We start from the raw sequence: 18,078 nt of genomic DNA on the forward strand, positions 1-18,078 counted from the left end.
GGTCCAGGTGAGGGCACGACAACGCTTTAGGGGGAGCGTACGTGTGAGGGCGCGGGTTAGTGTCAGCGTACGGGTTAGGATTAGGGGACGGGGGAGGGTCAGGCTTCGGGGAAGGGTTAGGGTTAGGGTTCGGGCTAGGGTTAGGGTTAAGGAAAGGGGACGGTTTAGGGTCCAGGTGAGGGTACGACAACGCTTTAGGGGGAGCGTACGTGTGAGGGCGCGGGTTAGTGTCAGCGTACGGGTTAGGATTTCGGGACGGGGGAGGTTCAGGATTCGGGGAAGGGTTAGGGTTCGGGTTTCGGCTAGGGTTAGGGTTAGGGGACGGGGACGGTTTAGGGTCCAGGTGAGTGTACGACAACGCTTTAGGGGGAGCGTACGTGTGAGGGCGCGGGTTAGTGTCAGCGTGCGGGTTAGGATTAGGGCACGGGGGAGGGTCAGGCTTCCGGGAAGGGTTAGGGTTAGGGTTCGGGCTATGGTTAGGGTTAGGGGACGGGGACGGTTTAGGGTCTAGGTGAGGGTACGACAACGCTTTAGGGGGAGCGTACGTGTGAGGGCGCGGGTTAGTGTCAGCGTACGGGTTAGGATTAGGGGACGGGGGAGGGTCAGGCTTCGGGGAAGGGTTAGGGTTAGGGTTCGGGCTAGGGTTAGGGTTAGGGGACGGGGACGGTTTAGGGTCCAGGTGAGGGTACGACAACGCTTTAGGGGGAGCGTACGTGCGAGGGCGCGGGTTAGTGTCAGCGTACGGGTTAGGATTACGGGACGGGGGAGGTTCAGGATTCGGGGAAGGGTAAGGGTTCGGGTTTGGGCTAGGGTTAGGGTTAGGGGACGGGGACGGTTTAGGGTCCAGGTGAGGGTACGACAACGCTTTAGGGTGAGCGTACGTGTGAGGGCGCGGGTTAGTGTCAGCGTACGGGTTAGGATTAGGGTACGGGGGAGGGTCATGCTTCCGGGAAGGGTTAGGTTTAGGGTTCGGGCTAGGGTTAGGGTTAGGGGACGGGGACGGTTTAGGGTCTAGGTGAGGGTACGACAACGCTTTAGGGGGAGCGTACGTGTGAGGGCGCGGGTTAGTGTCAGCGTACGGGTTAGGATTAGGGGACGGGGGCGGGTCAGGCTTCGGGGAAGGGTTAGGGTTAGGGTTCGGGCTAGGGTTAGGGTTAGGGGACGGGGACGGTTTAGGGTCTAGGTGAGGGTACGACAACGCTTTAGGGGGAGCGTACGTGTGAGGGCGCGGGTTAGTGTCAGCGTACGGGTTAGGATTAGGGGACGGGGGAGGGTCAGGCTTCGGGGAAGGGTTAGGGTTAGGGTTCGGGCTAGGGTTAGGGTTAGGGGACGGGGACGGTTTAGGGTCCAGGTGAGGGTACGACAACGCTTTAGGGGGAGCGTACGTGTGAGGGCGCGGGTTAGTGTCAGCGTACGGGTTAGGATTACGGGACGGGGGAGGTTCAGGATTCGGGGAAGGGTAAGGGTTCGGGTTTGGGCTAGGGTTAGGGTTAGGGGACGGGGACGGTTTAGGGTCCAGGTGAGGGTACGACAACGCTTTAGGGTGAGCGTACGTGTGAGGGCGCGGGTTAGTGTCAGCGTACGGGTTAGGATTAGGGTACGGGGGAGGGTCATGCTTCCGGGAAGGGTTAGGTTTAGGGTTCGGGCTAGGGTTAGGGTTAGGGGACGGGGACGGTTTAGGGTCTAGGTGAGGGTACGACAACGCTTTAGGGGGAGCGTACGTGTGAGGGCGCGGGTTAGTGTCAGCGTACGGGTTAGGATTAGGGGACGGGGGCGGGTCAGGCTTCGGGGAAGGGTTAGGGTTAGGGTTCGGGCTAGGGTTAGGGTTAGGGGATGGGGACGGTTTAGGGTCCAGGTGAGGGTACGACAACGTTTTAGGGGGAGCGTACGTGTGAGGGCGCGGGTTAGTGTCAGCGTACGGGTTAGGATTAGGGGACGGGGGAGGGTCAGGCTTCGGGGAAGTGTTAGGGTTCGGTTTCAGGTTAGGGTTAGGGTTAGGGGACGGGGACGGTTTAGGGTCCAGGTGAGGGTACGACAACGCTTTAGGGGGAACGTACGTGTGAGGGCGCGGGTTAGTGTCAGCGTACGGGTTAGGATTAGGGGACGGGTGAGGGTCAGGCTTCGGGGAAGTGTTAGGGTTCGGGTTCGGGCTAGGGTTAGGGTTAGGGGACAGGGACGGTTTAGGGTCCAGGTGAGGGTACGACAACGCTTTAGGGGGAGCGTACGTGTGAGGGCGCGGGTTAGTGTCAGCGTATGGGTTAGGATTAGGGGACGGGGGAGGGTCAGGCTTCGGGGAAGTGTTAGGGTTAGGGTTCGGGCTAGGGTTAGCGTTAGGGGACGGGGACGGTTTAGGGTGCAGGTGAGGGTACGACAACGCTTTAGGGGGAGCGTATGTGTGAGGGCGCGGGTTAGTGTCAGCGTACGGGTTAGGATTAGGGGACGGGGGAGGGTCAGGCTTCGGGGAAGGGTTAGGGTTAGGGTTCGGGCTAGGGTTAGGGTTAGGGGACGGGGACGGTTTAGGGTCCAGGTGAGGGTACGACAACGCTTTAGGGGGAGCGTACGTGTGAGGGCGCGGGTTAGTGTCAGCGTACGGGTTAGGATTAGGGGACGGGGGAGGGTCAGGCTTCAGGGAAGGGTTAGGGTTCGGGTTCGGGCTAGGGTTAGGGTTAAGGAAAGGGGACGGTTTAGGGTCCAGGTGAGGGTACGACAACGCTTTAGGGGGAGCGTACGTGTGAGGGCGCGGGTTAGTGTCAGCGTACGGGTTAGGATTACGGGACGGGGGAGGTTCAGGATTCGGGGAAGGGTTAGGGTTCGGGTTTGGGCTAGGGTTAGGGTTAGGGGACGGGGACGGTTTAGGGTCCAGGTGAGTGTACGACAACGCTTTAGGGGGAGCGTACGTGTGAGGGCGCGGGTTAGTGTCAGCGTACGGGTTAGGATTAGGGCACGGGGGAGGGTCAGGCTTCCGGGAAGGGTTAGGGTTAGGGTTCGGGCTATGGTTAGGGTTAGGGGACGGGGACGGTTTAGGGTCTAGGTGAGGGTACGACAACGCTTTAGGGGGAGCGTACGTGTGAGGGCGCGGGTTAGTGTCAGCGTACGTTTTAGGATTACGGGACGGGGGAGGTTCAGGATTCGGGGAAGGGTTAGGGTTCGGGTTTGGGCTAGGGTTAGGGTTAGGGGACGGGGACGGTTTAGGGTCCAGGTGAGGGTACGACAACGCTTTAGGGGGAGCGTACGTGTGAGGGCGCGGGTTAGTATCAGCGTACGGTTTAGGATTACGGGACGGGGGAGGTTCAGGATTCGGGGAAGGGTAAGGGTTCGGGTTTGGGCTAGGGTTAGGGTTAGGGGACGGGGACGGTTTAGGGTCCAGGTGAGGGTACGACAACGCTTTAGGGTGAGCGTACGTGTGAGGGCGCGGGTTAGTGTCAGCGTACGGGTTAGGATTAGGGTACGGGGGAGGGTCATGCTTCCGGGAAGGGTTAGGTTTAGGGTTCGGGCTAGGGTTAGGGTTAGGGGACGGGGATGGTTTAGGGTCTAGGTGAGGGTACGACAACGCTTTAGGGGGAGCGTACGTGTGAGGGCGCGGGTTAGTGTCAGCGTACGGGTTAGGATTAGGGGACGGGGGCGGGTCAGTCTTCGGGGAAGGGTTAGGGTTAGGGTTCGGGCTAGGGTTAGGGTTAGGGGATGGGGACGGTTTAGGGTCCAGGTGAGGGTACGACAACGTTTTAGGGGGAGCGTACGTGTGAGGGCGCGGGTTAGTGTCAGCGTACGGGTTAGGATTAGGGGACGGGGGAGGGTCAGGCTTCGGGGAAGTGTTAGGGTTCGGTTTCAGGTTAGGGTTAGGGTTAGGGGACGGGGACGGTTTAGGGTCCAGGTGAGGGTACGACAACGCTTTAGGGGGAACGTACGTGTGAGGGCGCGGGTTAGTGTCAGCGTACGGGTTAGGATTAGGGGACGGGTGAGGGTCAGGCTTCGGGGAAGGGTTAGGGTTCGGGTTCGGGCTAGGGTTAGGGTTAGGGGACAGGGACGGTTTAGGGTCCAGGTGAGGATACGACAACGCTTTAGGGGGAGCGTACGTGTGAGGGCGCGGGTTAGTCTCAGCGTATGGGTTAGGATTAGGGGACGGGGGAGGGTCAGGCTTCGGGGAAGTGTTAGGGTTAGGGTTCGGGCTAGGGTTAGCGTTAGGGGACGGGGACGGTTTAGGGTGCAGGTGAGGGTACGACAACGCTTTAGGGGGAGCGTACGTGTGAGGGCGCGGGTTAGTGTCAGCGTACGGGTTAGGATTACGGGACGGGGGAGGTTCAGGATTCGGGGAAGGGTTAGGGTTCGGGTTTGGGCTAGGGTTAGGGTTAGGGGACGGGGACGGTTTAGGGTCCAGGTGAGTGTACGACAACGATTTAGGGGGAGCGTACGTGTGAGGGCGCGGGTTAGTGTCAGCGTACGGGTTAGGATTAGGGGACGGGGGAGAGTCAGGCTTCCGGGAAGGGTTAGGGTTCGGGTTCGGGCTAGGGTTAGGGTTAGGGGACGGGGACGGTTTAGGGTCCAGGTGAGGGTACGACAACGCTTTAGGGGGAGCGTACGTGTGAGGGCGCGGGTTAGTATCAGCGTACGGTTTAGGATTACGGGACGGGGGAGGTTCAGGATTCGGGGAAGGGTAAGGTTTCGGGTTTGGGCTAGGGTTAGGGTTAGGGGACGGGGACGGTTTAGGGTCCAGGTGAGGGTACGACAACGCTTTAGGGGGAGCGTACGTGTGAGGGCGCGGGTTAGTGTCAGCGTACGGTTTAGGATTACGGGACGGGGGAGGTTCAGGATTCGGGGAAGGGTAAGGTTTCGGGTTTGGGCTAGGGTTAGGGTTAGGGGACGGGGACGGTTTAGGGTCCAGGTGAGGGTACGACAACGCTTTAGGGGGAGCGTACGTGTGAGGGCGCGGGTTAGTGTCAGCGTACGGGTTAGGATTAGGGGACGGGGGAGGGTCAGGCTTCCGGGAAGGGTTAGGGTTCGGGTTCGGGCTAGGGTTAGGGTTAGGGGACGGGGACGGTTTAGGGTCCAGGTGAGGGTACGACAACGCTTTAGGGGGAGCGTACGTGTGAGGGCGCGGGTTAGTATCAGCGTACGGTTTAGGATTACGGGACGGGGGAGGTTCAGGATTCGGGGAAGGGTTAGGGTTCGGGTTTGGGCTAGGGTTAGGGTTAGGGGACGGGGACGGTTTAGGGTCCAGGTGAGGGTACGACAACGCTTTAGGGTGAGCGTACGTGTGAGGGCGCGGGTTAGTGTCAGCGTACGGGTTAGGATTAGGGTACGGGGGAGGGTCAGGCTTCCGGGAAGGGTTAGGGTTCGGGTTCGGGCTAGGGTTAGGGTTAGGGGACGGGGACGGTTTAGGGTCCAGGTGAGGGTACGACAACGCTTTAGGGTGAGCATACGTGTGAGGGCGCGGGTTAGTGTCAGCGTACGGGTTAGGATTAGGGTACGGGGGAGGGTCAGGCTTCCGGGAAGGGTTAGGGTTAGGGTTCGGGCTAGGGTTAGGGTTAGGGGACGGGGACGGTTTAGGGTCTAGGTGAGGGTACGACAACGCTTTAGGGGGAGCGTACATGTGAGGGCGCGGGTTAGTGTCAGCGTACGGGTTAGGATTAGGGGACGGGGGCGGGTCAGGCTTCGGGGAAGTGTTAGGGTTAGGGTTCGGGCTAGGGTTAGGGTTAGGGGACGGGGACGGTTTAGGGTCCAGGTGAGGGTACGACAACGTTTTAGGGGGAGCGTACGTGTGAGGGCGCGGGTTAGTGTCAGCGTACGGGTTAGGATTAGGGGACGGGGGAGGGTCAGGCTTCGGGGAAGGGTTAGGGTTCGGTTTCAGGTTAGGGTTAGGGTTAGGGGACGGGGACGGTTTAGGGTCCAGGTGAGGGTACGACAACGCTTTAGGGGGAACGTACGTGTGAGGGCGCGGGTTACTGTCAGCGTACGGGTTAGGATTAGGGGACGGGGGAGGGTCAGGCTTCGGGGAAGGGTTAGGGTTCGGGTTCGGGCTAGGGTTAGGGTTAGGGGACGGGGACGGTTTAGGGTCCAGGTGAGGGTACGACAACGCTTTAGGGGGAGCGTACGTGTGAGGGCGCGGGTTAGTGTCAGCGTACGGGTTAGGATTACGGGACGGGGGAGGTTCAGGATTCGGGGAAGGGTTAGGGTTCGGGTTTGGGCTAGGGTTAGGGTTAGGGGACGGGGACGGTTTAGGGTCCAGGTGAGTGTACGACAACGCTTTAGGGGGAGCGTACGTGTGAGGGCGCGGGTTAGTGTTAGCGTACGGGTTAGGATTAGGGCACGGGGGAGGGTCAGGCTTCCGGGAAGGGTTAGGGTTAGGGTTCGGGCTATGGTTAGGGTTAGGGGACGGGGACGGTTTAGGGTCTAGGTGAGGGTACGACAACGATTTAGGGGGAGCGTACGTGTGAGGGCGCGGGTTAGTGTCAGCGTACGGGTTAGGATTAGGGGACGGGGGAGGGTCAGGCTTCGGGGAAGGGTTAGGGTTAGGGTTCGGGCTAGGGTTAGGGTTAGGGGACGGGGACGGTTTAGGGTCCAGGTGAGGGTACGACAACGCTTTAGGGGGAGCGTACGTGTGAGGGCGCGGGTTAGTGTCAGCGTACGGGTTAGGATTAGGGGACGGGGGAGAGTCAGGCTTCCGGGAAGGGTTAGGGTTCGGGTTCGGGCTAGGGTTAGGGTTAGGGGACGGGGACGGTTTAGGGTCCAGGTGAGGGTACGACAACGCTTTAGGGGGAGCGTACGTGTGAGGGCGCGGGTTAGTATCAGCGTACGGTTTAGGATTACGGGACGGGGGAGGTTCAGGATTCGGGGAAGGGTAAGGTTTCGGGTTTGGGCTAGGGTTAGGGTTAGGGGACGGGGACGGTTTAGGGTCCAGGTGAGGGTACGACAACGCTTTAGGGTGAGCGTACGTGTGAGGGCGCGGGTTAGTGTCAGCGTACGGGTTAGGATTAGGGGACGGGGGAGGGTCAGGCTTCGGGGAAGTGTTAGGGTTAGGGTTCGGGCTAGGGTTAGGGTTAGGGGACGGGGACGGTTTAGGGTCCAGGTGAGGGTACGACAACGCTTTAGGGGGAGCGTACGTGTGAGGGCGCGGGTTAGTGTCAGCGTACGGGTTAGGATTAGGGGACGGGGGAGGGTCAGGCTTCCGGGAAGGGTTAGGGTTCGGGTTCGGGCTAGGGTTAGGGTTAGGGGACGGGGACGGTTTAGGGTCCAGGTGAGGGTACGACAACGCTTTAGGGGGAGCGTACGTGTGAGGGCGCGGGTTAGTATCAGCGTACGGTTTAGGATTACGGGACGGGGGAGGTTCAGGATTCGGGGAAGGGTTAGGGTTCGGGTTTGGGCTAGGGTTAGGGTTAGGGGACGGGGACGGTTTAGGGTCCAGGTGAGGGTACGACAACGCTTTAGGGTGAGCGTACGTGTGAGGGCGCGGGTTAGTGTCAGCGTACGGGTTAGGATTAGGGTACGGGGGAGGGTCAGGCTTCCGGGAAGGGTTAGGGTTAGGGTTCGGGCTAGGGTTAGGGTTAGGGGACGGGGACGGTTTAGGGTCTAGGTGAGGGTACGACAACGCTTTAGGGGGAGCGTACGTGTGAGGGCGCGGGTTAGTGTCAGCGTACGGGTTAGGATTAGGGGACGGGGGCGGGTCAGGCTTCGGGGAAGGGTTAGGGTTAGTGTTCGGGCTAGGGTTAGGGTTAGGGGACGGGGACGGTTTAGGGTCCAGGTGAGGGTACGACAACGTTTTAGGGGGAGCGTACGTGTGAGGGCGCGGGTTAGTGTCAGCGTACGGGTTAGGATTAGGGGACGGGGGAGGGTCAGGCTTCGGGGAAGGGTTAGGGTTCGGTTTCAGGTTAGGGTTAGGGTTAGGGGACGGGGACGGTTTAGGGTCCAGGTGAGGGTACGACAACGCTTTAGGGGGAACGTACATGTGAGGGCGCGGGTTAGTGTCAGCGTACGGGTTAGGATTAGGGGACGGGGGAGGGTCAGGCTTCGGGGAAGGGTTAGGGTTCGGGTTCGGGCTAGGGTTAGGGTTAGGGGACAGGGACGGTTTAGGGTCCAGGTGAGGGTACGACAACGCTTTAGGGGGAGCGTACGTGTGAGGGCGCGGGTTAGTGTCAGCGTACGGGTTAGGATTAGGGGACGGGGGAGGGTCAGGCTTCCGGGAAGGGTTAGGGTTAGGGTTCGGGCTAGGGTTAGGGTTAAGGAAAGGGGACGGTTTAGGGTCCAGGTGAGGGTACGACAACGCTTTAGGGGGAGCGTACGTGTGAGGGCGCGGGTTAGTGTCAGCGTACGGCTTAGGATTACGGGACGGGGGAGGTTCAGGATTCGGGGAAGGGTTAGGGTTCGGGTTTGGGCTAGGGTTAGGGTTAGGGGACGGGGACGGTTTAGGGTCCAGGTGAGGGTACGACAACGCTTTAGGGGGAGCGTACGTGTGAGGGCGCGGGTTAGTGTCAGCGTACGGGTTAGGATTAGGGGACGGGGGAGGGTCAGGCTTCCGGGAAGGGTTAGGGTTAGGGTTCGGGCTAGGGTTAGGGTTAAGGAAAGGGGACGGTTTAGGGTCCAGGTGAGGGTACGACAACGCTTTAGGGGGAGCGTACGTGTGAGGGCGCGGGTTAGTGTCAGCGTACGGGTTAGGATTACGGGACGGGAGAGGTTCAGGATTCGGGGAAGGGTTAGGGTTCGGGTTTGGGCTAGGGTTAGGGTTAGGGGACGGGGACGGTTTAGGGTCCAGGTGAGTGTACGACAACGCTTTAGGGGGAGCGTACGTGTGAGGGCGCGGGTTAGTGTCAGCGTACGGGTTAGGATTAGGGCACGGGGGAGGGTCAGGCTTCCGGGAAGGGTTAGGGTTAGGGTTCGGGCTATGGTTAGGGTTAGGGGACGGGGACGGTTTAGGGTCTAGGTGAGGGTACGACAACGCTTTAGGGGGAGCGTACGTGTGAGGGCGCGGGTTAGTGTCAGCGTACGGTTTAGGATTACGGGACGGGGGAGGTTCAGGATTCGGGGAAGGGTTAGGGTTCGGGTTTGGGCTAGGGTTAGGGTTAGGGGACGGGGACGGTTTAGGGTCCAGGTGAGGGTACGACAACGCTTTAGGGTGAGCGTACGTGTGAGGGCGCGGGTTAGTGTCAGCGTACGGGTTAGGATTAGGGTACGGGGGAGGGTCATGCTTCCGGGAAGGGTTAGGTTTAGGGTTCGGGCTAGGGTTAGGGTTAGGGGACGGGGATGGTTTAGGGTCTAGGTGAGGGTACGACAACGCTTTAGGGGGAGCGTACGTGTGAGGGCGCGGGTTAGTGTCAGCGTACGGGTTAGGATTAGGGGACGGGGGCGGGTCAGTCTTCGGGGAAGGGTTAGGGTTAGGGTTCGGGCTAGGGTTAGGGTTAGGGGATGGGGACGGTTTAGGGTCCAGGTGAGGGTACGACAACGTTTTAGGGGGAGCGTACGTGTGAGGGCGCGGGTTAGTGTCAGCGTACGGGTTAGGATTAGGGGACGGGGGAGGGTCAGGCTTCGGGGAAGTGTTAGGGTTCGGTTTCAGGTTAGGGTTAGGGTTAGGGGACGGGGACGGTTTAGGGTCCAGGTGAGGGTACGACAACGCTTTAGGGGGAACGTACGTGTGAGGGCGCGGGTTAGTGTTAGCGTACGGGTTAGGATTAGGGGACGGGTGAGGGTCAGGCTTCGGGGAAGGGTTAGGGTTCGGGTTCGGGCTAGGGTTAGGGTTAGGGGACAGGGACGGTTTAGGGTCCAGGTGAGGGTACGACAACGCTTTAGGGGGAGCGTACGTGTGAGGGCGCGGGTTAGTCTCAGCGTATGGGTTAGGATTAGGGGACGGGGGAGGGTCAGGCTTCGGGGAAGTGTTAGGGTTAGGGTTCGGGCTAGGGTTAGCGTTAGGGGACGGGGACGGTTTAGGGTGCAGGTGAGGGTACGACAACGCTTTAGGGGGAGCGTACGTGTGAGGGCGCGGGTTAGTGTCAGCGTACGGGTTAGGATTACGGGACGGGGGAGGTTCAGGATTCGGGGAAGGGTTAGGGTTCGGGTTTGGGCTAGGGTTAGGGTTAGGGGACGGGGACGGTTTAGGGTCCAGGTGAGTGTACGACAACGATTTAGGGGGAGCGTACGTGTGAGGGCGCGGGTTAGTGTCAGCGTACGGGTTAGGATTAGGGGACGGGGGAGAGTCAGGCTTCCGGGAAGGGTTAGGGTTCGGGTTCGGGCTAGGGTTAGGGTTAGGGGACGGGGACGGTTTAGGGTCCAGGTGAGGGTACGACAACGCTTTAGGGGGAGCGTACGTGTGAGGGCGCGGGTTAGTATCAGCGTACGGTTTAGGATTACGGGACGGGGGAGGTTCAGGATTCGGGGAAGGGTAAGGTTTCGGGTTTGGGCTAGGGTTAGGGTTAGGGGACGGGGACGGTTTAGGGTCCAGGTGAGGGTACGACAACGCTTTAGGGTGAGCATACGTGTGAGGGCGCGGGTTAGTGTCAGCGTACGGGTTAGGATTAGGGGACGGGGGAGGGTCAGGCTTCGGGGAAGGGTTAGGGTTAGGGTTCGGGCTAGGGTTAGGGTTAGGGGACGGGGACGGTTTAGGGTCCAGGTGAGGGTACGACAACGCTTTAGGGGGAGCGTACGTGTGAGGGCGCGGGTTAGTGTCAGCGTACGGGTTAGGATTAGGGGACGGGGGAGGGTCAGGCTTCCGGGAAGGGTTAGGGTTCGGGTTCGGGCTAGGGTTAGGGTTAGGGGACGGGGACGGTTTAGGGTCCAGGTGAGGGTACGACAACGCTTTAGGGGGAGCGTACGTGTGAGGGCGCGGGTTAGTATCAGCGTACGGTTTAGGATTACGGGACGGGGGAGGTTCAGGATTCGGGGAAGGGTTAGGGTTCGGGTTTGGGCTAGGGTTAGGGTTAGGGGACGGGGACGGTTTAGGGTCCAGGTGAGGGTACGACAACGCTTTAGGGTGAGCGTACGTGTGAGGGCGCGGGTTAGTGTCAGCGTACGGGTTAGGATTAGGGTACGGGGGAGGGTCAGGCTTCCGGGAAGGGTTAGGGTTAGGGTTCGGGCTAGGGTTAGGGTTAGGGGACGGGGACGGTTTAGGGTCTAGGTGAGGGTACGACAACGCTTTAGGGGGAGCGTACGTGTGAGGGCGCGGGTTAGTGTCAGCGTACGGGTTAGGATTAGGGGACGGGGGAGGGTCAGGCTTCGGGGAAGGGTTAGGGTTCGGTTTCAGGTTAGGGTTAGGTTTAGGGGACGGGGACGGTTTAGGGTCCAGGTGAGGGTACGACAACGCTTTAGGGGGAACGTACGTGTGAGGGCGCGGGTTAGTGTCAGCGTACGGGTTAGGATTAGGGGACGGGGGAGGGTCAGGCTTCGGGGAAGGGTTAGGGTTCGGGTTCGGGCTAGGGTTAGGGTTAGGGGACAGGGACGGTTTAGGGTCCAGGTGAGGGTACGACAACGCTTTAGGGGGAGCGTACGTGTGAGGGCGCGGGTTAGTGTCAGCGTACGGGTTAGGATTAGGGGACGGGGGAGGGTCAGGCTTCCGGGAAGGGTTAGGGTTAGGGTTCGGGCTAGGGTTAGGGTTAAGGAAAGGGGACGGTTTAGGGTCCAGGTGAGGGTACGACAACGCTTTAGGGGGAGCGTACGTGTGAGGGCGCGGGTTAGTGTCAGCGTACGGGTTAGGATTACGGGACGGGGGAGGTTCAGGATTCGGGGAAGGGTTAGGGTTCGGGTTCGGGCTAGGGTTAGGGTTAGGGGACGGGGACGGTTTAGGGTCCAGGTGAGGGTACGACAACGCTTTAGGGTGAGCATACGTGTGAGGGCGCGGGTTAGTGTCAGCGTACGGGTTAGGATTAGGGTACGGGGGAGGGTCAGGCTTCCGGGAAGGGTTAGGGTTAGGGTTCGGGCTAGGGTTAGGGTTAGGGGACGGGGACGGTTTAGGGTCTAGGTGAGGGTACGACAACGCTTTAGGGGGAGCGTACGTGTGAGGGCGCGGGTTAGTGTCAGCGTACGGGTTAGGATTAGGGGACGGGGGCGGGTCAGGCTTCGGGGAAGTGTTAGGGTTAGGGTTCGGGCTAGGGTTAGGGTTAGGGGACGGGGACGGTTTAGGGTCCAGGTGAGGGTACGACAACGTTTTAGGGGGAGCGTACGTGTGAGGGCGCGGGTTAGTGTCAGCGTACGGGTTAGGATTAGGGGACGGGGGAGGGTCAGGCTTCGGGGAAGGGTTAGGGTTCGGTTTCAGGTTAGGGTTAGGGTTAGGGGACGGGGACGGTTTAGGGTCCAGGTGAGGGTACGACAACGCTTTAGGGGGAACGTACGTGTGAGGGCGCGGGTTACTGTCAGCGTACGGGTTAGGATTAGGGGACGGGGGAGGGTCAGGCTTCGGGGAAGGGTTAGGGTTCGGGTTCGGGCTAGGGTTAGGGTTAGGGGACGGGGACGGTTTAGGGTCCAGGTGAGGGTACGACAACGCTTTAGGGGGAGCGTACGTGTGAGGGCGCGGGTTAGTGTCAGCGTACGGGTTAGGATTACGGGACGGGGGAGGTTCAGGATTCGGGGAAGGGTTAGGGTTCGGGTTTGGGCTAGGGTTAGGGTTAGGGGACGGGGACGGTTTAGGGTCCAGGTGAGTGTACGACAACGCTTTAGGGGGAGCGTACGTGTGAGGGCGCGGGTTAGTGTTAGCGTACGGGTTAGGATTAGGGCACGGGGGAGGGTCAGGCTTCCGGGAAGGGTTAGGTTTAGGGTTCGGGCTATGGTTAGGGTTAGGGGACGGGGACGGTTTAGGGTCTAGGTGAGGGTACGACAACGATTTTGGGGGAGCGTACGTGTGAGGGCGCGGGTTAGTGTCAGCGTACGGGTTAGGATTAGGGGACGGGGGAGGGTCAGGCTTCGGGGAAGGGTTAGGGTTAGGGTTCGGGCTAGGGTTAGGGTTAGGGGACGGGGACGGTTTAGGGTCCAGGTGAGGGTACGACAACGCTTTAGGGGGAGCGTACGTGTGAGGGCGCGGGTTAGTGTCAGCGTACGGGTTAGGATTAGGGGACGGGGGAGAGTCAGGCTTCCGGGAAGGGTTAGGGTTCGGGTTCGGGCTAGGGTTAGGGTTAGGGGACGGGGACGGTTTAGGGTCCAGGTGAGGGTACGACAACGCTTTAGGGGGAGCGTACGTGTGAGGGCGCGGGTTAGTATCAGCGTACGGTTTAGGATTACGGGACGGGGGAGGTTCAGGATTCGGGGAAGGGTAAGGTTTCGGGTTTGGGCTAGGGTTAGGGTTAGGGGACGGGGACGGTTTAGGGTCCAGGTGAGGGTACGACAACGCTTTAGGGTGAGCGTACGTGTGAGGGCGCGGGTTAGTGTCAGCGTACGGGTTAGGATTAGGGGACGGGGGAGGGTCAGGCTTCGGGGAAGTGTTAGGGTTAGGGTTCGGGCTAGGGTTAGGGTTAGGGGACGGGGACGGTTTAGGGTCCAGGTGAGGGTACGACAACGCTTTAGGGGGAGCGTACGTGTGAGGGCGCGGGTTAGTGTCAGCGTACGGGTTAGGATTAGGGGACGGGGGAGGGTCAGGCTTCCGGGAAGGGTTAGGGTTCGGGTTCGGGCTAGGGTTAGGGTTAGGGGACGGGGACGGTTTAGGGTCCAGGTGAGGGTACGACAACGCTTTAGGGGGAGCGTACGTGTGAGGGCGCGGGTTAGTATCAGCGTACGGTTTAGGATTACGGGACGGGGGAGGTTCAGGATTCGGGGAAGGGTTAGGGTTCGGGTTTGGGCTAGGGTTAGGGTTAGGGGACGGGGACGGTTTAGGGCCCAGGTGAGGGTACGACAACGCTGTAGGGTGAGCGTACGTGTGAGGGCGCGGGTTAGTGTCAGCGTACGGGTTAGGATTAGGGTACGGGGGAGGGTCAGGCTTCCGGGAAGGGTTAGGGTTAGGGTTCGGGCTAGGGTTAGGGTTAGGGGACGGGGACGGTTTAGGGTCCAGGTGAGGGTACGACAACGTTTTAGGGGGAGCGTACGTGTGAGGGCGCGGGTTAGTGTCAGCGTACGGGTTAGGATTAGGGGACGGGGGAGGGTCAGGCTTCGGGGAAGGGTTAGGGTTCGGTTTCAGGTTAGGGTTAGGGTTAGGGGACGGGGACGGTTTAGGGTCCAGGTGAGGGTACGACAACGCTTTAGGGGGAACGTACATGTGAGGGCGCGGGTTAGTGTCAGCGTACGGGTTAGGATTAGGGGACGGGGGAGGGTCAGGCTTCGGGGAAGGGTTAGGGTTCGGGTTCGGGCTAGGGTTAGGGTTAGGGGACAGGGACGGTTTAGGGTCCAGGTGAGGGTACGACAACGCTTTAGGGGGAGCGTACGTGTGAGGGCGCGGGTTAGTGTCAGCGTACGGGTTAGGATTAGGGGACGGGGGAGGGTCAGGCTTCCGGGAAGGGTTAGGGTTAGGGTTCGGGCTAGGGTTAGGGTTAAGGAAAGGGGACGGTTTAGGGTCCAGGTGAGGGTACGACAACGCTTTAGGGGGAGCGTACGTGTGAGGGCGCGGGTTAGTGTCAGCGTACGGCTTAGGATTACGGGACGGGGGAGGTTCAGGATTCGGGGAAGGGTTAGGGTTCGGGTTTGGGCTAGGGTTAGGGTTAGGGGACGGGGACGGTTTAGGGTCCAGGTGAGGGTACGACAACGCTTTAGGGGGAGCGTACGTGTGAGGGCGCGGGTTAGTGTCAGCGTACGGGTTAGGATTAGGGGACGGGGGAGGGTCAGGCTTCCGGGAAGGGTTAGGGTTAGGGTTCGGGCTAGGGTTAGGGTTAAGGAAAGGGGACGGTTTAGGGTCCAGGTGAGGGTACGACAACGCTTTAGGGGGAGCGTACGTGTGAGGGCGCGGGTTAGTGTCAGCGTACGGGTTAGGATTACGGGACGGGGGAGGTTCAGGATTCGGGGAAGGGTTAGGGTTCGGGTTTGGGCTAGGGTTAGGGTTAGGGGACGGGGACGGTTTAGGGTCCAGGTGAGTGTACGACAACGCTTTAGGGGGAGCGTACGTGTGAGGGCGCGGGTTATTGTCAGCGTACGGGTTAGGATTAGGGCACGGGGGAGGGTCAGGCTTCCGGGAAGGGTTAGGGTTAGGGTTCGGGCTATGGTTAGGGTTAGGGGACGGGGACGGTTTAGGGTCTAGGTGAGGGTACGACAACGCTTTAGGGGGAGCGTACGTGTGAGGGCGCGGGTTAGTGTCAGCGTACGGTTTAGGATTACGGGACGGGGGAGGTTCAGGATTCGGGGAAGGGTTAGGGTTCGGGTTTGGGCTAGGGTTAGGGTTAGGGGACGGGGACGGTTTAGGGTCCAGGTGAGGGTACGAAAACGCTTTAGGGGGAGCGTACGTGTGAGGGCGCGGGTTAGTGTCAGCGTACGGGTCAGGATTAGGGGACGGGGGAGGGTCAGGCTTCCGGGAAGGGTTAGGGTTCGGGTTCGGGCTAGGGTTAGGGTTAGGGGACGGGGACGGTTTAGGATCTAGGTGAGGGTACGACAACGCTTTAGGGGGAGCGTACGTGTGAGGGCGCGGGTTAGTGTCAGCGTACGGGTTAGGATTAGGGGACGGGGGCGGGTCAGGCTTCGGGGAAGGGTTAGGGTTAGGGTTCGGGCTAGGGTTAGGGTTAGGGGACGGGGACGGTTTAGGGTCCAGGTGAGAGTACGACAACGTTTTAGGGGGAGCGTACGTGTGAGGGCGCGGGTTAGTGTCAGCGTACGGGTTAGGATTAGGGGACGGGGGAGGGTCAGGCTTCGGGGAAGGGTTAGGGTTCGGTTTCAGGTTAGGGTTAGGGTTAGGGGACGGGGACGGTTTAGGGTCCAGGTGAGGGTACGACAACGCTTTAGGGGGAACGTACGTGTGAGGGCGCGGGTTACTGTCAGCGTACGGGTTAGGATTAGGGGACGGGGGAGGGTCAGGCTTCGGGGAAGGGTTAGGGTTCGGGTTCGGGCTAGGGTTAGGGTTAGGGGACAGGGACGGTTTAGGGTCCAGGTGAGGGTACGACAACGCTTTAGGGGGAGCGTACGTGTGAGGGCGCGGGTTAGTGTCAGCGTATGGGTTAGGATTAGGGGACGGGGGAGGGTCAGGCTTCGGGGAAGTGTTAGGGTTAGGGTTCGGGCTAGGGTTAGCGTTAGGGGACGGGGACGGTTTAGGGTGCAGGTGAGGGTACGACAACGCTTTAGGGGGAGCGTACGTGTGAGGGCGCGGGTTAGTGTCAGCGTACGGGTTAGGATTAGGGGACGGGGGAGGGTCAGGCTTCGGGGAAGGGTTAGGGTTAGGGTTCGGGCTAGGGTTAGGGTTAGGGGACGGGGACGGTTTAGGGTCCAGGTGAGGGTACGACAACGCTTTAGGGGGAGCGTACGTGTGAGGGCGCGGGTTAGTGTCAGCGTACGGGTTAGGATTAGGGGACGGGGGAGGGTCAGGCTTCCGGGAAGGGTTAGGGTTAGGGTTCGGGCTAGGGTTAGGGTTAAGGAAAGGGGACGGTTTAGGGTCCAGGTGAGGGTACGTCAACGCTTTAGGGGGAGCGTACGTGTGAGGGCGCGGGTTAGTGTCAGCGTACGGGTTAGGATTACGGGACGGGGGAGGTTCAGGATTCGGGGAAGGGTTAGGGTTCGGGTTTGGGCTAGGGTTAGGGTTAGGGGACGGGGACGGTTTAGGGTCCAGGTGAGTGTACGACAACGCTTTAGGGGGAGCGTACGTGTGAGGGCGCGGGTTAGTGTCAGCGTACGGGTTAGGATTAGGGCACGGGGGAGGGTCAGGCTTCCGGGAAGGGTTAGGGTTAGGGTTCGGGCTATGGTTAGGGTTAGGGGACGGGGACGGTTTAGTGTCTAGGTGAGGGTACGACAACGCTTTAGGGGGAGCGTACGTGTGAGGGCGCGGGTTAGTGTCAGCGTACGGGTTAGGATTAGGGGACGGGGGAGGGTCAGGCTTCGGGGAAGGGTTAGGGTTCGGGTTTGGGCTAGGGTTAGGGTTAGGGGACGGGGACGGTTTAGGGTCCAGGTGAGGGTACGACAACGCTTTAGGGTGAGCATACGTGTGAGGGCGCGGGTTAGTGTCAGCGTACGGGTTAGGATTAGGGTACGGGGGAGGGTCAGGCTTCGGGGAAGGGTTAGGGTTAGGGTTCGGGCTAGGGTTAGGGTTAGGGGACGGGGACGGTTTAGGGTCTAGGTGAGGGTACGACAACGCTTTAGGGGGAGCGTACGTGTGAGGGCGCGGGTTAGTGTCAGCGTACGGGTTAGGATTAGGGGACGGGGGCGGGTCAGGCTTCGGGGAAGTGTTAGGGTTAGGGTTCGGGCTAGGGTTAGGGTTAGGGGACGGGGACGGTTTAGGGTCCAGGTGAGGGTACGACAACGTTTTAGGGGGAGCGTACGTGTGAGGGCGCGGGTTAGTGTCAGCGTACGGGTTAGGATTAGGGGACGGGGGAGGGTCAGGCTTCGGGGAAGGGTTAGGGTTCGGTTTCAGGTTAGGGTTAGGGTTAGGGGACGGGGACGGTTTAGGGTCCAGGTGAGGGTACGACAACGCTTTAGGGGGAACGTACGTGTGAGGGCGCGGGTTATTGTCAGCGTACGGGTTAGGATTAGGGGACGGGGGAGGGTCAGGCTTCGGGGAAGGTTTAGGGTTCGGGTTCGGGCTAGGGTTAGGGTTAGGGGACGGGGACGGTTTAGGGTCCAGGTGAGGGTACGACAACGCTTTAGGGGGAGCGTACGTGTGAGGGCGCGGGTTAGTGTCAGCGTACGGGTTAGGATTAGGGGACGGGGGAGGGTCAGGCTTCGGGGAAGGGTTAGGGTTAGGGTTCGGGCTAGGGTTAGGGTTAAGGAAAGGGGACGGTTTAGGGTCCAGGTGAGGGTACGACAACGCTTTAGGGGGAGCGTACGTGTGAGGGCGCGGGTTAGTGTCAGCGTACGGGTTAGGATTACGGGACGGGGGAGGTTCAGGATTCGGGGAAGGGTTAGGGTTCGGGTTTGGGCTAGGGTTAGGGTTAGGGGACGGGGACGGTTTAGGGTCCAGGTGAGTGTACGACAACGCTTTAGGGGGAGCGTACGTGTGAGGGCGCGGGTTAGTGTCAGCGTACGGGTTAGGATTAGGGCACGGGGGAGGGTCAG

The sequence above is a fragment of the Grampus griseus genome, assembly GCF_964374135.1.
Source record: "Grampus griseus genome assembly, chromosome: 8".
Taxonomy (NCBI): Eukaryota; Metazoa; Chordata; class Mammalia; order Artiodactyla; family Delphinidae; genus Grampus; species Grampus griseus.